We start from the raw sequence: 15365 nt of genomic DNA, 5'->3' as shown, positions 1-15365 counted from the left end.
ATGGATTATGGTGTTTATTGTTTACTAGAGAGAAGAATTTCGGAAAGCAAATAGTTTCTTTGCTTTTTTTCTCTAATATACAATTGTCCATTATTTTTATTAGCATAGTAGAAAATGCTAATGTGAATCTTGGAGAATCTTGTTGAATCTAAATACTTCACTCAAAAATGTAAACTAGATGGAGACTATAAGCTTATTGTTTTGTTTTATTTTTCAACTGTGAAAGGTGGTTCCTAAAGGAACCTTGTTTTTTTGTTTTTTTAATTTTTATTTATTTTATTTTTGCAGGAGAGGCCAGAAAGTAAGGTGGGGAGGGGAATGAGGCAAGGGGCACCCAACACAAATAAAGATGGGCAGGTGGACAGGGGAAGATGTTGCACGTGTGTTAGATCTAAGGTAGGGGGCAGTGTTTCTCAGGCTCCTTGATTGCAGCTTCAAAAGCACTTAGAAATTGCTCCCCCTTGCAAAGTGGTGTGTTGCATTATATACAGAGTACTGTTGTCTTTGAATGATATGGATCAACAGCCTCTTTTATTGCTTGCAAAGTAGCTGATGGGATTTTGTGTCCCACAGAAATCGGCTTTGTGGTTACAATATTGGTTGAGGAAGATGAGTTAAAGGAAGACAGCCTACTACTTTCTAACAAAGGAACAACTTTTCTGAGAGCATTGCAGTGGTTGGATTTGGTGTGGTGGTGCATGGAGGTGGTCCCGTAGGAGTACTGCCGAGGTAGTCCACGACTGAGTGCAAGTACATTTCTCTTTGGTAGCTTTAGCCTTTGGTACATTTCCAACAGTGATAAAGAACTGCCACACCCATGATTCTTTCATGGCGTTAGAGGGATGCACTTCCTCTACCTCAACTTCCTGGTCCGCTTCATTGTCTTTTGAAGTATCGTGCTTCTTTCGTAGTTTAGGTCCTCCAGCTGGTGGTGGTGGCTCTTGGGAGCAGGGATGGCAATAGCTGGCACCATTTGTAAGATAAATAGCCGTTTTGCTAATATTCTTCCAAGTATGTGCTCTGTGCAAAATTGTTAATGGATAATGAGTAAGAATAGGTCTAGGAGCTGTGCAAGGGTAACATTTTGAGCTTCAAAGTTCCTAGATCAGCTGAAAAATGCAGTTTAGAACTGTTTGCGAAGCACGGACCCGTTCGCCAAGTGCAGACGTGTTCGAGCACATGTCATCATGCCACGCCGGTGCGTGGTCACGAGACACTGTCTGGAAAGTCTGTGGTTACGTTAGACATTTGCAAACGTTGATGAAAACAAAAACAGTGGGAAAAGTTGGAAAAAGTGTATGGAAGTGTTAAAGATTATGCTAGAAAGTGGGGAATGGCAGAGTTTTAAGGTGAAACTTTATAAATTGGACAAAAACTTTGCTATATTTGAGTAAGTATGATATAAGTAAGTTGTAGGAAATGAGGGTGCACCAGCAAAAACCTATGAAATTCATTGAAAAAACATTGTTAAAGGTAACATTATGGTTAAGTTGCACTAATAAAAACCTATGAAATTCAGTAAAAATACGTTGTTAAAGGGATGTTATGGTTACAAGTGTAGAAGAGGAGCCAAATCCCCCTACTAAAAGCTCCGCCTCCATGTTGTCTATATGTTGGGAGCCAGAAATTGCAACATGTGCAATACCAGTGAGGGGCTTATACCGCAAAGAATTCTTGAGACAAGGTATCCACTGAGAAAACCTTATATGCATTCACGAAGAAAACATGGTCTTCCGGACTGAATCCCACAAGAAATATGAAAATGGATGAGAAAGAGTACTGGTGATGTCATGAAAAGCAGAAATGACGCACCCAGAAAAGACACAAATGAAGAAGGAACATAAACATTCTATAAGATATGAAGAGGAGTTGTCAAAATTTAAGCAACATTTCAGGATCGAAATGAAGATGTTTGAGCGAAGAAACACTGAAGAAAATGCAAAGTCATTTTACAACAGAAGTAGACAAAGTAATCCTGAGGCTGCCTATGTAGTAAATAGATTGCAGCGATGCGCTAATATATACACATAGGAATGTATAGAATCTGGATGTTCCACAATGAACTTTAGCAAATGTGAACGCCATGAATGGAAAAGGCTTGAGTGTGGCGCAGTTGTAAAATAGCTGATGGCGAAGGAGAATTCAAGAAAAGCTGGCTGGCCCAGCACCAAGAGTCGAGGCCACTGTGACCCTGGCTGTCTGTCAAGAAGTTACATGAACTTGAGAAAGAAACAAACTTCTGTTTGAAGTGGAATGTAAAAACATTGAAGGTGACAAGAGTTCATAATTTAATAGTATTATATGCAACAAGGAGCTTGAAAAAGTGGTCTCCACTCACATGGTCAGATCGAAATAGATTGTGGGTCGAGCTACACTGAAACCAGAAGAAAAGACCATGCAATACTCCCTTTAATTCTCAGGCACAGAGAGCTTCTGCAAGGCCAAGTTCAAAGCCTAATTGAATGGCAGACCACAGGAGTGATGATGGATTTTGGGCTAATTGGGTGGGGAGGCATGACCAAGCTGACCCTTCTAGCACCTGGGGTAACCAGCTTGTGTGCTGCTAGCAAGTGGAATATTCCAGAAGGGTGCAAGTGTGCCAACCAATGACGGCCACATACCAAGGAGCCCTATAGTTTGTGTAGCCAATAGATTGTTGGGTATTTTGGGACGATGAAAATGACTTGCATTAGAGGAGGGCTTAGTTGTCCACCTGATCTTAGAGACCCAATCACATCCCCCGTCAGTATGGAACGTATACCTAGATGTTCCCTTTAAGCCTATCACATCCCAAGTAGGTTTTTGCAGTTTGCCACATAGTGTGACGTCAATGATGACACATTTTTACTATATAAGAATGTTATTTCATGTAACACACTGAGGGACTTGAGCGACCATCCGTTGATGTCTGTTGTAACTCCCTGTTTTAGATAATTGTTAATAAAACAGTCTTAAGGTTTGCCAACTTCCTGAGTCGGTTTGATTATTGATGTATGAGTAAATTCTGCATCCCCAGCCATCTCTAAGTATTGCTACCTCGTCTTAAAGGGCCCCAGGTCCCGCGGTTCACAAGTAAAACCGAAAATCCCCAGAAATGTGCCAGTTATGGTAAGCTAAGCAACCATGACTCACGACATCACTATATATTATTATGGCATCCAGTGGATGAAGTACGTGAAGTACATTGATGAAACACTAGTCCCTTTAGTCAGATCCTTACCTTCATACCTCGGAGATACTACTGACCGGTTGAGTCATATTGTATTGTAGTTGTCATTTGCATAGTTCCTTTTACCATTATTATAGTCTCAAGGCGCTGGTGGTGGGACTGACAATTCCTGGGGCTGTGATAAAACTGTTAGCGACAGCAACAGTTTATGCTTCACAAATTCACTCGTTAAACCTCTTTTGAAAAAAACATCTTTGGATCCTGCTGTCCTTGCTCACTTTCATCTCTCTCCTGCCTTTTTTCATGAAACTGCAGAAAGCACTTATTTCTCCTCTTATTATTTCTTTTGTTGAGGAGTCTAGATTTTTCGACCCATTTCAGTCAGGCTTTCACCCAGGCCACGGCACAGAGAGTGTGCTGCTCTCTGAGAGAAATGATCTTGCTCTGCTGGTCAATCATGGGGGACTTGGTGCTCTGATTCTTCAAAAATCTATCAGCAGCTTTTGATACAGTTGACCACTCCTCCTGCCCAACCGCCTTGCCCTGGCCAGCCTCTCTGGCCCAGTCCTGGCATGGTTTAATTCTTTCCTGGCTGAGAGGGGCTAAACTCTGTCTCTCTCTTCTTTTCAGTCTTTCTTTCGCTCTCTCTCTTGTGGTGTCCCCCATGATATTCAATGTTTACATCTAGCCTCTTGCTAGCCTTATCCACACCCGCAGCCTCTGCTGCTACTCTGCTGATGACACTCAGATCATCGTCCAACTTGATGTTTCTCAATCGGACACAATGCCTTGGCTTAGGGGTTGTCTGGCGATGGTTATGGGCTGGATGGGCAGCAACTGGCTGAAATAAATGGGGGGAAGACGGAAGTCTGATGGTTGGTTCCTTGGACTTGTTCATTTTGTTTGGCCTCAGGAACTTGGCCTGCTAACCACCTCCGCATCTGTGGTAAAAAACATTGGGTTCATGTTCTCTGATTCTTTATCTAATGAGGCACAGGTGAGTGCTGTTTGTGAGTAAAAAATCTTGCAGAAAGATTTACCATTTCTTCTTCTCCATTGTTCAGGCATTGGTCTTTGCAGCCCTTGTCCTGCAGCTCGCATCGACTACTGTAACTCTGTTTTCTTAGCACAACCACTCCATCTCACTAAACATCTTCAGCTCCTTCAAAACCTGGCAGCTCGGGTGGTGACTGATATCCCTATGGGTCTCATATTTCACCCGTGCTTCGCTCACTGCACTGGCTGACAGTCTCTAAGTGCATTTAATTTAAGTCACTTTGCACCGTGCACCGGGCATTCTATGGATTGGGTGCAGAGTATTTGTGGTCCAGGTTTCCCCTATACTGCCCTGCTCACTCGCTGCGCTCTCAGAATTGACAGTTGATCTTCATCTAACCAGGTTTGGTGGCCGCTCATTTTCTGTCTCTGCAGCCAGGCTATGGAACTCTTTACCACCTACCCATGGGGCTATAGAAAATCCTCTTCAGTTTAGGTGCCTGTTAAAAACATACTTGTTTTAGTGACTTCTGTATTTAGGTTCTTGTCATTCTGTTGGTAACTTAGTGCTAAGTTGCTGGTGGTGTTCCCATGCTTTATAAGTATTTGTAACATAACATAACAAATTGCAGTGGATCCCGGGCTCTACTTCCAGGCTCAGGTGGGGAACATGGTGAATCATCCCAGAAATTGTGTGCATAATAAACCTTCACAATTGTTCTATTTTCCATTGGAGGACAACCCTACAGTTCATCCAGGTTCAATACCTGCCTATCCCGCCTATCGATCGAGTCCTTCCAGTCCAATTCAGGACTAGCTCTTGATGGCACCCACCTGACCACCTTGCTTGAGACATGGCCATGGCACACAATTCCTCCCATGAGCACGGTGGTGCTGTTGTTCCATCTCAACCACTTTTACTGCAATTTGCCTGTTTTTGGGCCTGTGTTTCCACCTTGTGGGAACCAAGGTCATGATTGATGTTTGTATAGTGTGTGAGGTCTTCGCCGCAGCGATGACGGCTGGCACCACCAGGTACTTTGAGGTGGGTGCCGCCGCAAGAATATACCATGGGAGGATGACTTCTTATTGGTCACATTAGACCTTGTATTGTTATACACATCAACTGAGCATGGGATGGGCATTGAGGATTGTAAGCATTTCCTTAGATCATTAGATTGTTTACAACATTCGGAAATGATCATAGAAGTGTTAACATTTGCATTAAATAACAATGTCTTTCTCTTTGATGGAAGCTATTATCAGCCATGGTAAGGTACTACTATGGGCACTACCTTTGCTAATTTTCATGCTAACCTCACAATGGGCTGGTGGGAGGAAAACATAATATGGGCACCCACAAATTCAACATACACTCAAATAATAGTACTGCATTTAAGATACATTGATGACCTGTTCATTATTTGGAAAGGTAAAGCATAGGGGTGGGATGATTGAAAAAAAAAAATCTAAATACTAATAATCTCAATATACAATTTACTGGTAAAACCAGTAAGAGCTCCATATAATTGTTAGATGTTAAGATATATGTGGATAATGAAGAATTACAGACAAGTGTGTTCAGCTCTAATTCAGTGCTCAGAGCAGTCATCCAAGGAATCTAAAATGGAGCACTCCATTTGGCTAATTTCTTCAGATGAGGAGAAAATGTTCAGAGGAGGAAAAGTTACTTACCTTTCTAAGATTACTTCATGTACATTTAAGCAATTAAGCTATCCTAAAATACATAATAGGAATTGTATTCTCTAAAGTATGCACACGAAGAGAGCACATCTATTAGTAACGAGAAAAGGAAAAGTAAAAGAAAAGATAAAGCTAGAAAAACATTAGCACAGCATTGTACTGGATGTAATGGTCTGGATGAAATAAGGATGATCAATATCACAAGATCAATTACAGAAAGTCAATACAATTTAAAAAAAAAGAAACATTGACATGTGCTAATGATTGATGACACCTTGAGAGCCACACTTGGGTACAGCCCATTGATATCATATCACAGATCACCATTGATAAGAAATATTTAATTTCCCAGTTTGTTGATGCTAAAAAGAATAACACTCAAATGTCTTAGTTAACAAATACAAAACAAGGTTTTAACAAAATGTACAAAAGGCAAAGCATGTCAATATGCACGTAACGGGGATCAATAGACAGATCAAGGTATTGGCAAAGCTATGAACATAAAAGAGAAAATTACATGCAAGACAGATTTTGTGATATATGCTCTAACCTGATCATGTAAAAAGTGGTATGTGGTTAGCACAACATGCAAATTAAAACTAAGAATTCCTCCACACTTAAGTGCAATTAAGAATGAGGATTACACTTATACAATTGTGAAGCATTATCACAAAATCCATGGTAGAGATTGTAAAATGTACCCTTAGATGTATGGAAAGGAAATTCATCATTTATTTTATTTGCAAAACATCATATGGACATAATATAGATGAGGAGTTGCATACATGGGTGGGGTAAATTAAGAGTATTTCTGATATACCTTAATAGATTCAGTTTTCCTGTTCTCCCTTTAGTTTGTTTCTATATTAAATGGTACATTTCTTCAATTACCTTGATGATCCTCTCTATGTTGAAACAGTTTTTCTTATTAACTGTCTTTATGATCTCTGTGAGTTTTCTGCACACATTGGAATTTACATATGAATATTATTCCAGGACTAATATTCTCATGAATGCTAACAATAATATGCAAATCATGAATATTCTCAACATTATGCTCTTGAGCGGGTGCATTTTTACACATCACTAAATCAGTATTGAAGTAGGACCAATTTTGATTGAAAAAAGATTAAGAATACCAATATAGCTTGAAGTGTATATTAGCGTCACAGTTTTTAATGGTGTTTTAATGGTGACATTTTACTGGTGTGTTTTTGTATGTTTCTGTAGATTTTTGTGTTTTCATGTATTAATACATTTACGAGTGCATTGCTTGATGAACATTTAATCTATCTATATATTCAAGAAAAACAGTTTAGTTGCAGGGATGTTAAGGTGAGAACTTAACGCAACAAAAACTCTGAAATTCAACTAAAGCCACCTTAACTTCGTGCCCGCTGTTGCTCAGTCTTTGACCACAATGATGACATCACAGATCACATTACATGTTGTATGCAAAAAATGTTGATGACATTACACATCATATCACTGATACCATCACTGCTGACAACACTAATTATATTGCATATAACTGATTACATCAATAATGAAATTAGTCATAACATCATTTATAAGATAGCTCATGAAAATTGGGATTACTTTTATAACAATTTAGGCCATGGACATAGCTATGACAAAGGCTGGGGTCACTGGCCAGCACCAAAGACCACAGCTCGTGGTCGGTTAGTGTTAAAAACTGCCAATGTTCATGGTTAAAAGCTATGCTTAGTAGCCCATCACCATTTTAAAATATACAGTGGGCAACGTTGAAAGCTGCAGTCACGTTGAAAGCTGCAGTCAGTGGCCATGGCTAAAGGCCATGGCTAGTGACCATTAATTTGTTAGAATATACAGTCGGTATAACCAAAGGCTGTGGCCACTGACTAGTATTGTGTTGAAGACAATGGCTAGTGGCTGGTTAGTGTATATAATATACAGTGGGCACGGCCAAAGGCCATAGCTAGTGGTTAGTGCTCTATAATAGACAGTGGGCATGGTTGAAGGCCATCACTTATTGCATTTTTGTTTTATCTTAAAATATACAGTGAACATGGCCAAAAGATGTACAAACTGCTCATGGTTTATATGTTAGAATATATAGTGAGCATAGCCAAAGATTGTGGCCACTGGCCAGTATTGTGCTAAAGTCCATGGTTAGTGTTTGATCATTGTGTATAATGTACAGTGGACACGGTTGAAAGCTGCAGTCACGTTGAAAGCTGCAGTCAGTGGCCATGGCTAAAGGCCATGGCTAGTGACCATTAATTTGTTAGAATATACAGTCGGTATAACCAAAGGCTGTGGCCACTGACTAGTATTGTGTTGAAGACAATGGCTAGTGGCTGGTTAGTGTATATAATATACAGTGGGCACGGCCAAAGGCCATAGCTAGTGGTTAGTGCTGTATAATAGACAGTGGGCATGGTTGAAGGCCATCACTTATTGCATTTTTGTTTTATCTTAAAATATACAGTGGACATGGCCAAAAGATGTACAAACTGCTCATGGTTTATATGTTAGAATATATAGTGAGCATAGCCAAAGATTGTGGCCACTGGCCAGTATTGTGCTAAAGTCCATGGTTAGTGTTTGATCAGTGTGTATAATGTACAGTGGACACGGTTGAAAGCTGTACCCACTAGTGCAGGGCAAAATCTATGGTTGGTAACCTGTTAGTGTTTTCAAATATACAGTGCACATGGGTGAAGACTGTGGCCAATGTCCATGAGTGAAGGCCATGATTAGTACCCATTAATGTGTTAAAATATATTTGGCTATGCACACTGACCATGGCTGAAGGCCATCCTTAATGCCAGTTACGGTTCTAATGTAATTAGTGATGTCATCAGTGATGTGATCTGTGATGTCATCAGTGTGGTCATAGGCTTCACAACAGGGGGAACGAAGTTAAGTTGTCTTTAGCTGAATTTCAGGAGGTTTGTTGTGTAAAGTTCTCACCTTAACGTCCCTGCAACTAAAGGTATTTCCTTGAATTTCAAGGGGTTTGTTATTCCATATATTTCTAGAATGCTTCCAGACCACTAGCCATGGCCTTGGGCCTTGGTCACGCCCACTCTATACTTTAAAACTCTTGCAACCCATCGCTCAAAGACATTCACCAATCACAAACTGATTTTGTCTTGTTTTGACAGTGGTATTGTTATGTATAAAGATTCCAGGCTTTGAGAACTCACAATGTTTTTAGACAATGAGCAGTGAGATTAAGGGCCTGATTCACAGAAGCCTTTTATAACGGCACAATCCCATTGGAAAACGCTCTGAGTCAGGCCGTACATTATTTGCCATGGACCACACACTTTGGTTAAGCAGCATGCTCCAAACCGGCCAGCATATTGATGACTATTGTGATACATTGCACGACGCCAAAAAAAACACATTTATGCAGCACAGAAATGGGGGGAGGGGGAGACCACTTGCTAGAATACCATATGCCCAGGTACTTTTGCACCCATAGTCAAAATCAAAAGCTGGCACCCATGAATATTCGCAAAGTAACTGAACATATATCTTAAAGTGAAATATACAAATGTAGTTCATTTGACCTTCCCCTTAGAAGAAAGTGTGCAAGAGAAAATAGTACTTTTTTAAAGTAAGGAATACCAGAAAAATAACCTGAGAGAGGAAATGTTCCAATAAATATGCTGCCAAAGTATAAAAGGTGCTCACCTTTTGAATCCAGCAATCTGTCGTGAAATATTCTTGGTAAACAAAATACCAATATGAAACAAGTGCTTGTGGTCTTGTGGTTAAGCGTCTGCACTGGGAACATGACAACCTGAGTAAAATTGTGGTAGCCAAATACTTGATTAAGCTTGGCAACCTCAAAAAACCCCATGTGTTGTATCCGTCTGAAGAAAAGTTATGTTGTCCGCCCATATGTGTCCTTTACTTGTGCCCTGAAAAGTAGCCACAATTAGTGGAAAATAACTGCACCAGTGTCCAGGATTGCAAATTCTCTTGCCACATCGTGGGCAAATACTCATGCCTTACTTGCACTCTCATCATTTCACCTCCTCACCCCCATGTCTGGCTTTCAACAATACTTCATAAAGCTAACTTTAAAAGTACACATACCATAGTCTCACTCAAATATATAAATCCTTATAGAACTATGTTGGGCAAAAAATATACAAATGTGGCATTATTTGCCCCATCTTGACTGTGAGACTATAAATACCAGAATGCAATTCAGCAAAAGGCAAAACAAATTGTAATTTTTGTCAAATCCGTTACTTGAATCAAAAGTTATTAAGGATAGAATTTTGAGAGGTTCCTATGGGAGTCAGACTCACCTTAACTATAGGGAGTTGCCACCCTATAGTAAAAGGGAAATGTGTGGCTATGTGTGTGCATTTGTTCGAAATGTTCAGCATACTTCCCAACATGCTAATGACCTGAAAAGTGACATGTGGGTAGGTACCATGGTGTAGACAATGTAAAAAGTATAAAATGTACATTTTTCTAATTTGCTTTTTGAAACCTTTTTTTAAGCAGCATCCTCTTGTAGTATGCATGTCTGGAAAGCAATGATGGACTGTGTCAGCAACTTTCACACTTTCCATGACCCTTTTTAAACAGTGTTTTGTAAAACCCTGTGGATTCAACCTGGGAGCATGCTCCCGGTAAGGGGAGAAATGCATCAGGAGGCTGTGCATGTTTTACTATGCTGCTGAATTAAATAAATCGCTTTATGTAAGCTATAAAAGTTTGGACCTATTTGTAGTGGGTACCGCTGAGCGTATATGGTAGTGTGCGCACTCTTCTTGTTAACATATAACTCAGCCTGCGGTAGTGGCCATATAGTTATGGTTAAGTTGCTCAATTCCTAGAAAGAGCTCTTGTTGGGCCATTTTTTAACCTCGCTCTCCCTGGACAAATCCTCACCAAACTTTGCCCAAAAATATATAGCCCCCAGAAATGATTCTGCTAAGTGCTAAGTTTGGTGCAGTTTTGTCAAGGGGGGGCAAAGTTATAGGGGGCGGGCCCAAAATGTGTGGAAATCCTCATAGATGCAATGGAAGAAAAATGTTGCTCACACCTAGAGCCCAAAACGCTGGACGGATTTTAACCAAGTTCGCTGCGGAAGTGGCAGCTTGGTCCCGAAAACATGCTTTTGTAAATATGGTGTAAATCCATCTAGTCATTTTTTGAAAAATGGCCAAAAAGTAGATCAAAATAAATTTGCGAAATCTGGGTCCGGTCTGTTGACTCACTTCCCTATTCAGCCCGTGGACATCTCCCTGAACCACCAGTTTCCGGCATTTTGTCAGCAGACATAGCATGCGTTTGTTGGTTGGATGGTGAAAAGGGTGAGGTGCATCATATTTTTTTAAACAGTCAACATGTTGGATCAGCAGTAGGTGTGTGCAGATAATGCGGTGGGGAAAAGTATGGAAAACACATTCAGGGTTATTTGGTGGTCAAAAAAGGGACTGGAAAGGGTTCGAAGGGTGGCATAAAGATGATATGGAGCAGTTTTCCTAGGTGAAAAAAGTGGGTGCAGGTGCCGCCAGGTCCGTGGACAATGCAGTAGTCCGCGGACAGCGCTATGAACGATAACTTGGAAAACACATTTGAGGTTATTTGATGGCTGAAAGAGGGAGTAGAAAGGGAAGGGGGATGGAATAAAGTTGGTATGAAGCTGTTTTTATAGGTCAAAAGATAGAGTCTGTGGTAAATTCTTCATATGGATGGCAGGGGTTCTGGGTGAGTTTTGATATTTGAAGGTGTATAGTATGAGCTTGTTATCTGGTTTAATTCTGTTGTGGTGGTTGTTGGCAGTGGCCAGATTCTTGGGGTCATGGTATGATTTGATTGGTTATTTATAACATGATTAATACCCAGAGGTTTCTAAGCGTGAACCCGGGGATCGAACCTGTGTTGCTCTGTGTCGTGTGGCTTCCAAGGCGAGCACGTTGCCCCTGAACTATCCTCCCGAGAATGGTGTATTGTATGTACTTGTTATATGGTTTAATTCTATTGTGGTGGTTGTGGCCAGTGACCAGAATCTGGCCACTGGCCACACACACAATAGTAATATGTGTATAGTAATTATAGGTAATGTAGTGGGACTATACCGTATTTGTAATATGGTGGGATTATATAATTAAAGTGTATATGGTATTTATGATTGAAGTACAATTGAGGACAGTGCTTCTTGATGTCTTCTGCACCTTTCACAAGGTCAACAATTGTATCCTCGTTAAACGGTTACATGATACCATTAGCATCATGGAGCGGTCACTGGACAGGCTGATTTGTTTTCCTCGCTAACCGCCATTACCAAATGCAACTGGGCTGTTTGTACTCCACCACCTCACGGTGTACCTGCAGAGTACCCCAGGGTTTCATCCAATAAAACCCTGGGGTACTCTGGCTCTTCCATATCTATTTCGTCCCTCTGGCTCACCTGATGTCCTTTTTTTCTCATTTCTAGTGTTATGTTAATGACACAAAGGTTTCCTTAAACTTCCCTGAACTAATTTGTTGTCCTGTTTTTTTATCTCTAATTGTCTGACCACCATGGAGGCATTGTGTGCGGCAAACAATCTGTGTCTCAATGCCAGTAAGATGGAGATCTTTTTTATTTTGACACTTGTCCCCTGTTTTTCTCCTACCCTCTGGCTGCTTTCTTTGGGTCCTCTTCTCTTCCCAAAAACCTTGGGGTTATCTTTAAGTCCTCTCTCTCCTTTACTCCTTACATTTTGGAGCTTGTAAAGAAAGTCCATGCTTTCAGCTTCACCTCCATACAGGCATTGCACCCTTCCTCACCTTCACCCAGAAGCTCAACGTCTGTAGAGCCCTGGTACTGTGTAGGCTGGACTACTGCAACAGCCACTTCCTTAACCTTTCCCTTTGTTGTCTATGCCCCCTTTGGCTAATCTAGAATAGGGATGCAAGACTTATTATTGGTCTTAGGCCTAGGGATGATATCGCTGCAGCACTAAAATGTGTACATTGGCTCCTGCTAATTGCAAGGACAACAATATGATTAACTTTGTTTCCCTAAATACTGCCCTGCTAGAGCCCACCGCTGCTTTGACTCCAATTCTCTGCTTGTAAAACGCTTTTTGAAACAGAGAGCGGGAGGCATATCTCTATCTTCGGACGGTGTCTGTCTTTAGGACAGCCTTCCTGTTTCTTTTATACTTGACTTCCTTAAGTTCCGGAAACTTCAGAAAACTCTACTTTTGTGTTCCTGTTTTACTTAATCTCTACCTTGCTAACGCATACCGCTGCCACTGAGACTGGTGTCTGGTCCCTCATGAACCTCACAGGTTCCAGTCCCTACATCTAGTCAACACCAGTACATCGCCCTTTCAGCACTGCCCTTGTGGGTCAACCGTCTGGTGGTTGTGTACCACACCCTTGGGTCTCATCTGCCCCAGTAGGAGCTAGTGGCCTCCCAGTTTGGCATGTCTTGGCACTTTCCTTCTGGGCTTGTATGAGCACTTGGAAATCCCTACTCCTCTTTCCATTCATGCACTGCTTTTGCTGCACAATGCATATGTGCATTTATAGCAGCAGTGCATGCAATTCTTTGGGATAAGCCAGTGAGATGCATATGCAAAAGATTTGTAGAACATTTTTAAGTGGCAGTTGGTGTGTGAAATTTAATATATTGATAGGGTCATATAGAGAGTTTTTTTAACTTATTGGTGGATATATGTGTGGCTGTTTCAAAGCTGGCAATGAGGTAGTGCTACAAACATAACAGTAAAAAGAGTAGAAAGGCTGTCTTGTCTGATGGTTTGAACGTGCTATCTGGGTATTTTAATAATGTATGGCCACGAGTGGGTAATACAGAGACCATGTATACTCATTAAGGGCCATGGAGTATAGTCCTTATTGTATGCTAGAGAAATGTATTTGGGAGAGAAAACTGTTTCTGTGCTATTTTCTTTTTCTCTAGTATACAATTGTCCATTATTTCCATTAGCATTGTAGAACATGCGAAGGGGAATGTTGGAAAATCTTATTTAGTCTAACTACTTTACTAACAAATGTAAAGTGGATGGAGACAAAAAGCTTATTTTTTTTAAAACTGTGAAAGGTGGTTCCAAAAGGAACCCTTTTCTTGGTGTTTTTTTATTATAATTGTCTTTATTTTTTGCAGGAGACACCAGGAAGTAAGGTGCGAAGGGAAGTAAGGGAAGGGACAGCACGCACAGCTATGGAGGGGCAGGTGAACAGGGGAAGATGTTGGGTGTGAATTACATATAAGGTAGGGTGCAGTGTTTCTCATGCTCCATGATAACAGCCTCAAAAGCACCTCGAAAAAACTGCTCCCCCCTCCAGAGTGGTGTGTTGCAGTATATACAAAGTACTGTTGTCTTCAAAAGATATGGATCAACAGCATCTTTTATGGCTCGCAAAGTAGCTGGTGGGATTTTGTGCCCCCACAGGAGTAGCCTGTGTGGTTGCAGTATTGGCTGAGGAGGATAAGGTAGAGGAAAACAGCCTACTACTTCCTGAAAAAGGAACAAACTTTCTGAGAGCATCCCGGTGGTAGGATTTTGTGTGGTGGCGCATGGAGGTGGTCCCATAGGAGTGCTGCCGAGGTTGTCCACGACTGAGCACTCAGGGCATTTCACTTTGGTAGCGTTAGCCTTCGTACACCCCCAACAGTGGTAAAGGACACACCCATGATTCTTCTCTCTGGGTGCTAGACATAGGCATTTCCTCTGCCTCATCTTCCTGGCCCCCTTCATTGTTTTCTGAATTATTGCAATTCTTCCATTGTCTAGGCCCTCCAGCTGGTGGTGGTGGTTCCTCGGGAGGAGGGATGGCAATAGCTGATGCCATATTTGAAGATAAATAGCACTTTTGCTAATATTCTTCCAAGCATGTGTTGTGTTCTAGATTGTTAATGGATAATGAGTAAGCATAGGTGTAGGAGCTGTGCAAGGGTACATTTTCAGCTTCAAACTTCTTAGATCAGCTGGAAATGCTGTTTTTAACTGGTCACGACGCACGGCCTGTTCGCGAAGTGCCGACCCATTCGCGAACACGTCATCATGCCGTGCAGACTTGCGTGGTCACCTGACACTGTCCGGAAAGTATGTTGGGTAACACAGAAACAGTGGAAAAAGTTACAAAAAGTTTATAGAAGTGTTAAAAATGTTGCTAGGAAGTGGCAAATGGCACCGTTTTAAGTGCAAACTTTCTACATCAGCCAAAAATTCTGCTATATTGGGGGTAAATATGATATTAGGAAGTTGTAGCAAATTATGGAGCACAGGTGAAAACCCATGAAATTCAGTGAACAAACTGGGTTAAAGGGACGTTATGTTAAGTTGCACTAATAAAAACGTATGAAATTCCATGAAAAACTTTGTTAAAGGGATGTTATGCTTACAAGTAAAACCGAAACCCCCCAGAAATGTGCCAGTTATGTTAAGCTAAGCAACTATAACTCGCGCCATCACCGTGCACTGCTAAGACTAACACCCAGGGCATGAAAGATGACATCACA

This window comes from Ambystoma mexicanum, chromosome 11 (assembly GCF_040938575.1).
Source record: "Ambystoma mexicanum isolate Mex_15411 chromosome 11, UKY_AmexF1_1, whole genome shotgun sequence".
Taxonomy (NCBI): Eukaryota; Metazoa; Chordata; class Amphibia; order Caudata; family Ambystomatidae; genus Ambystoma; species Ambystoma mexicanum.
This window is presented reverse-complemented; position numbering follows the sequence as displayed.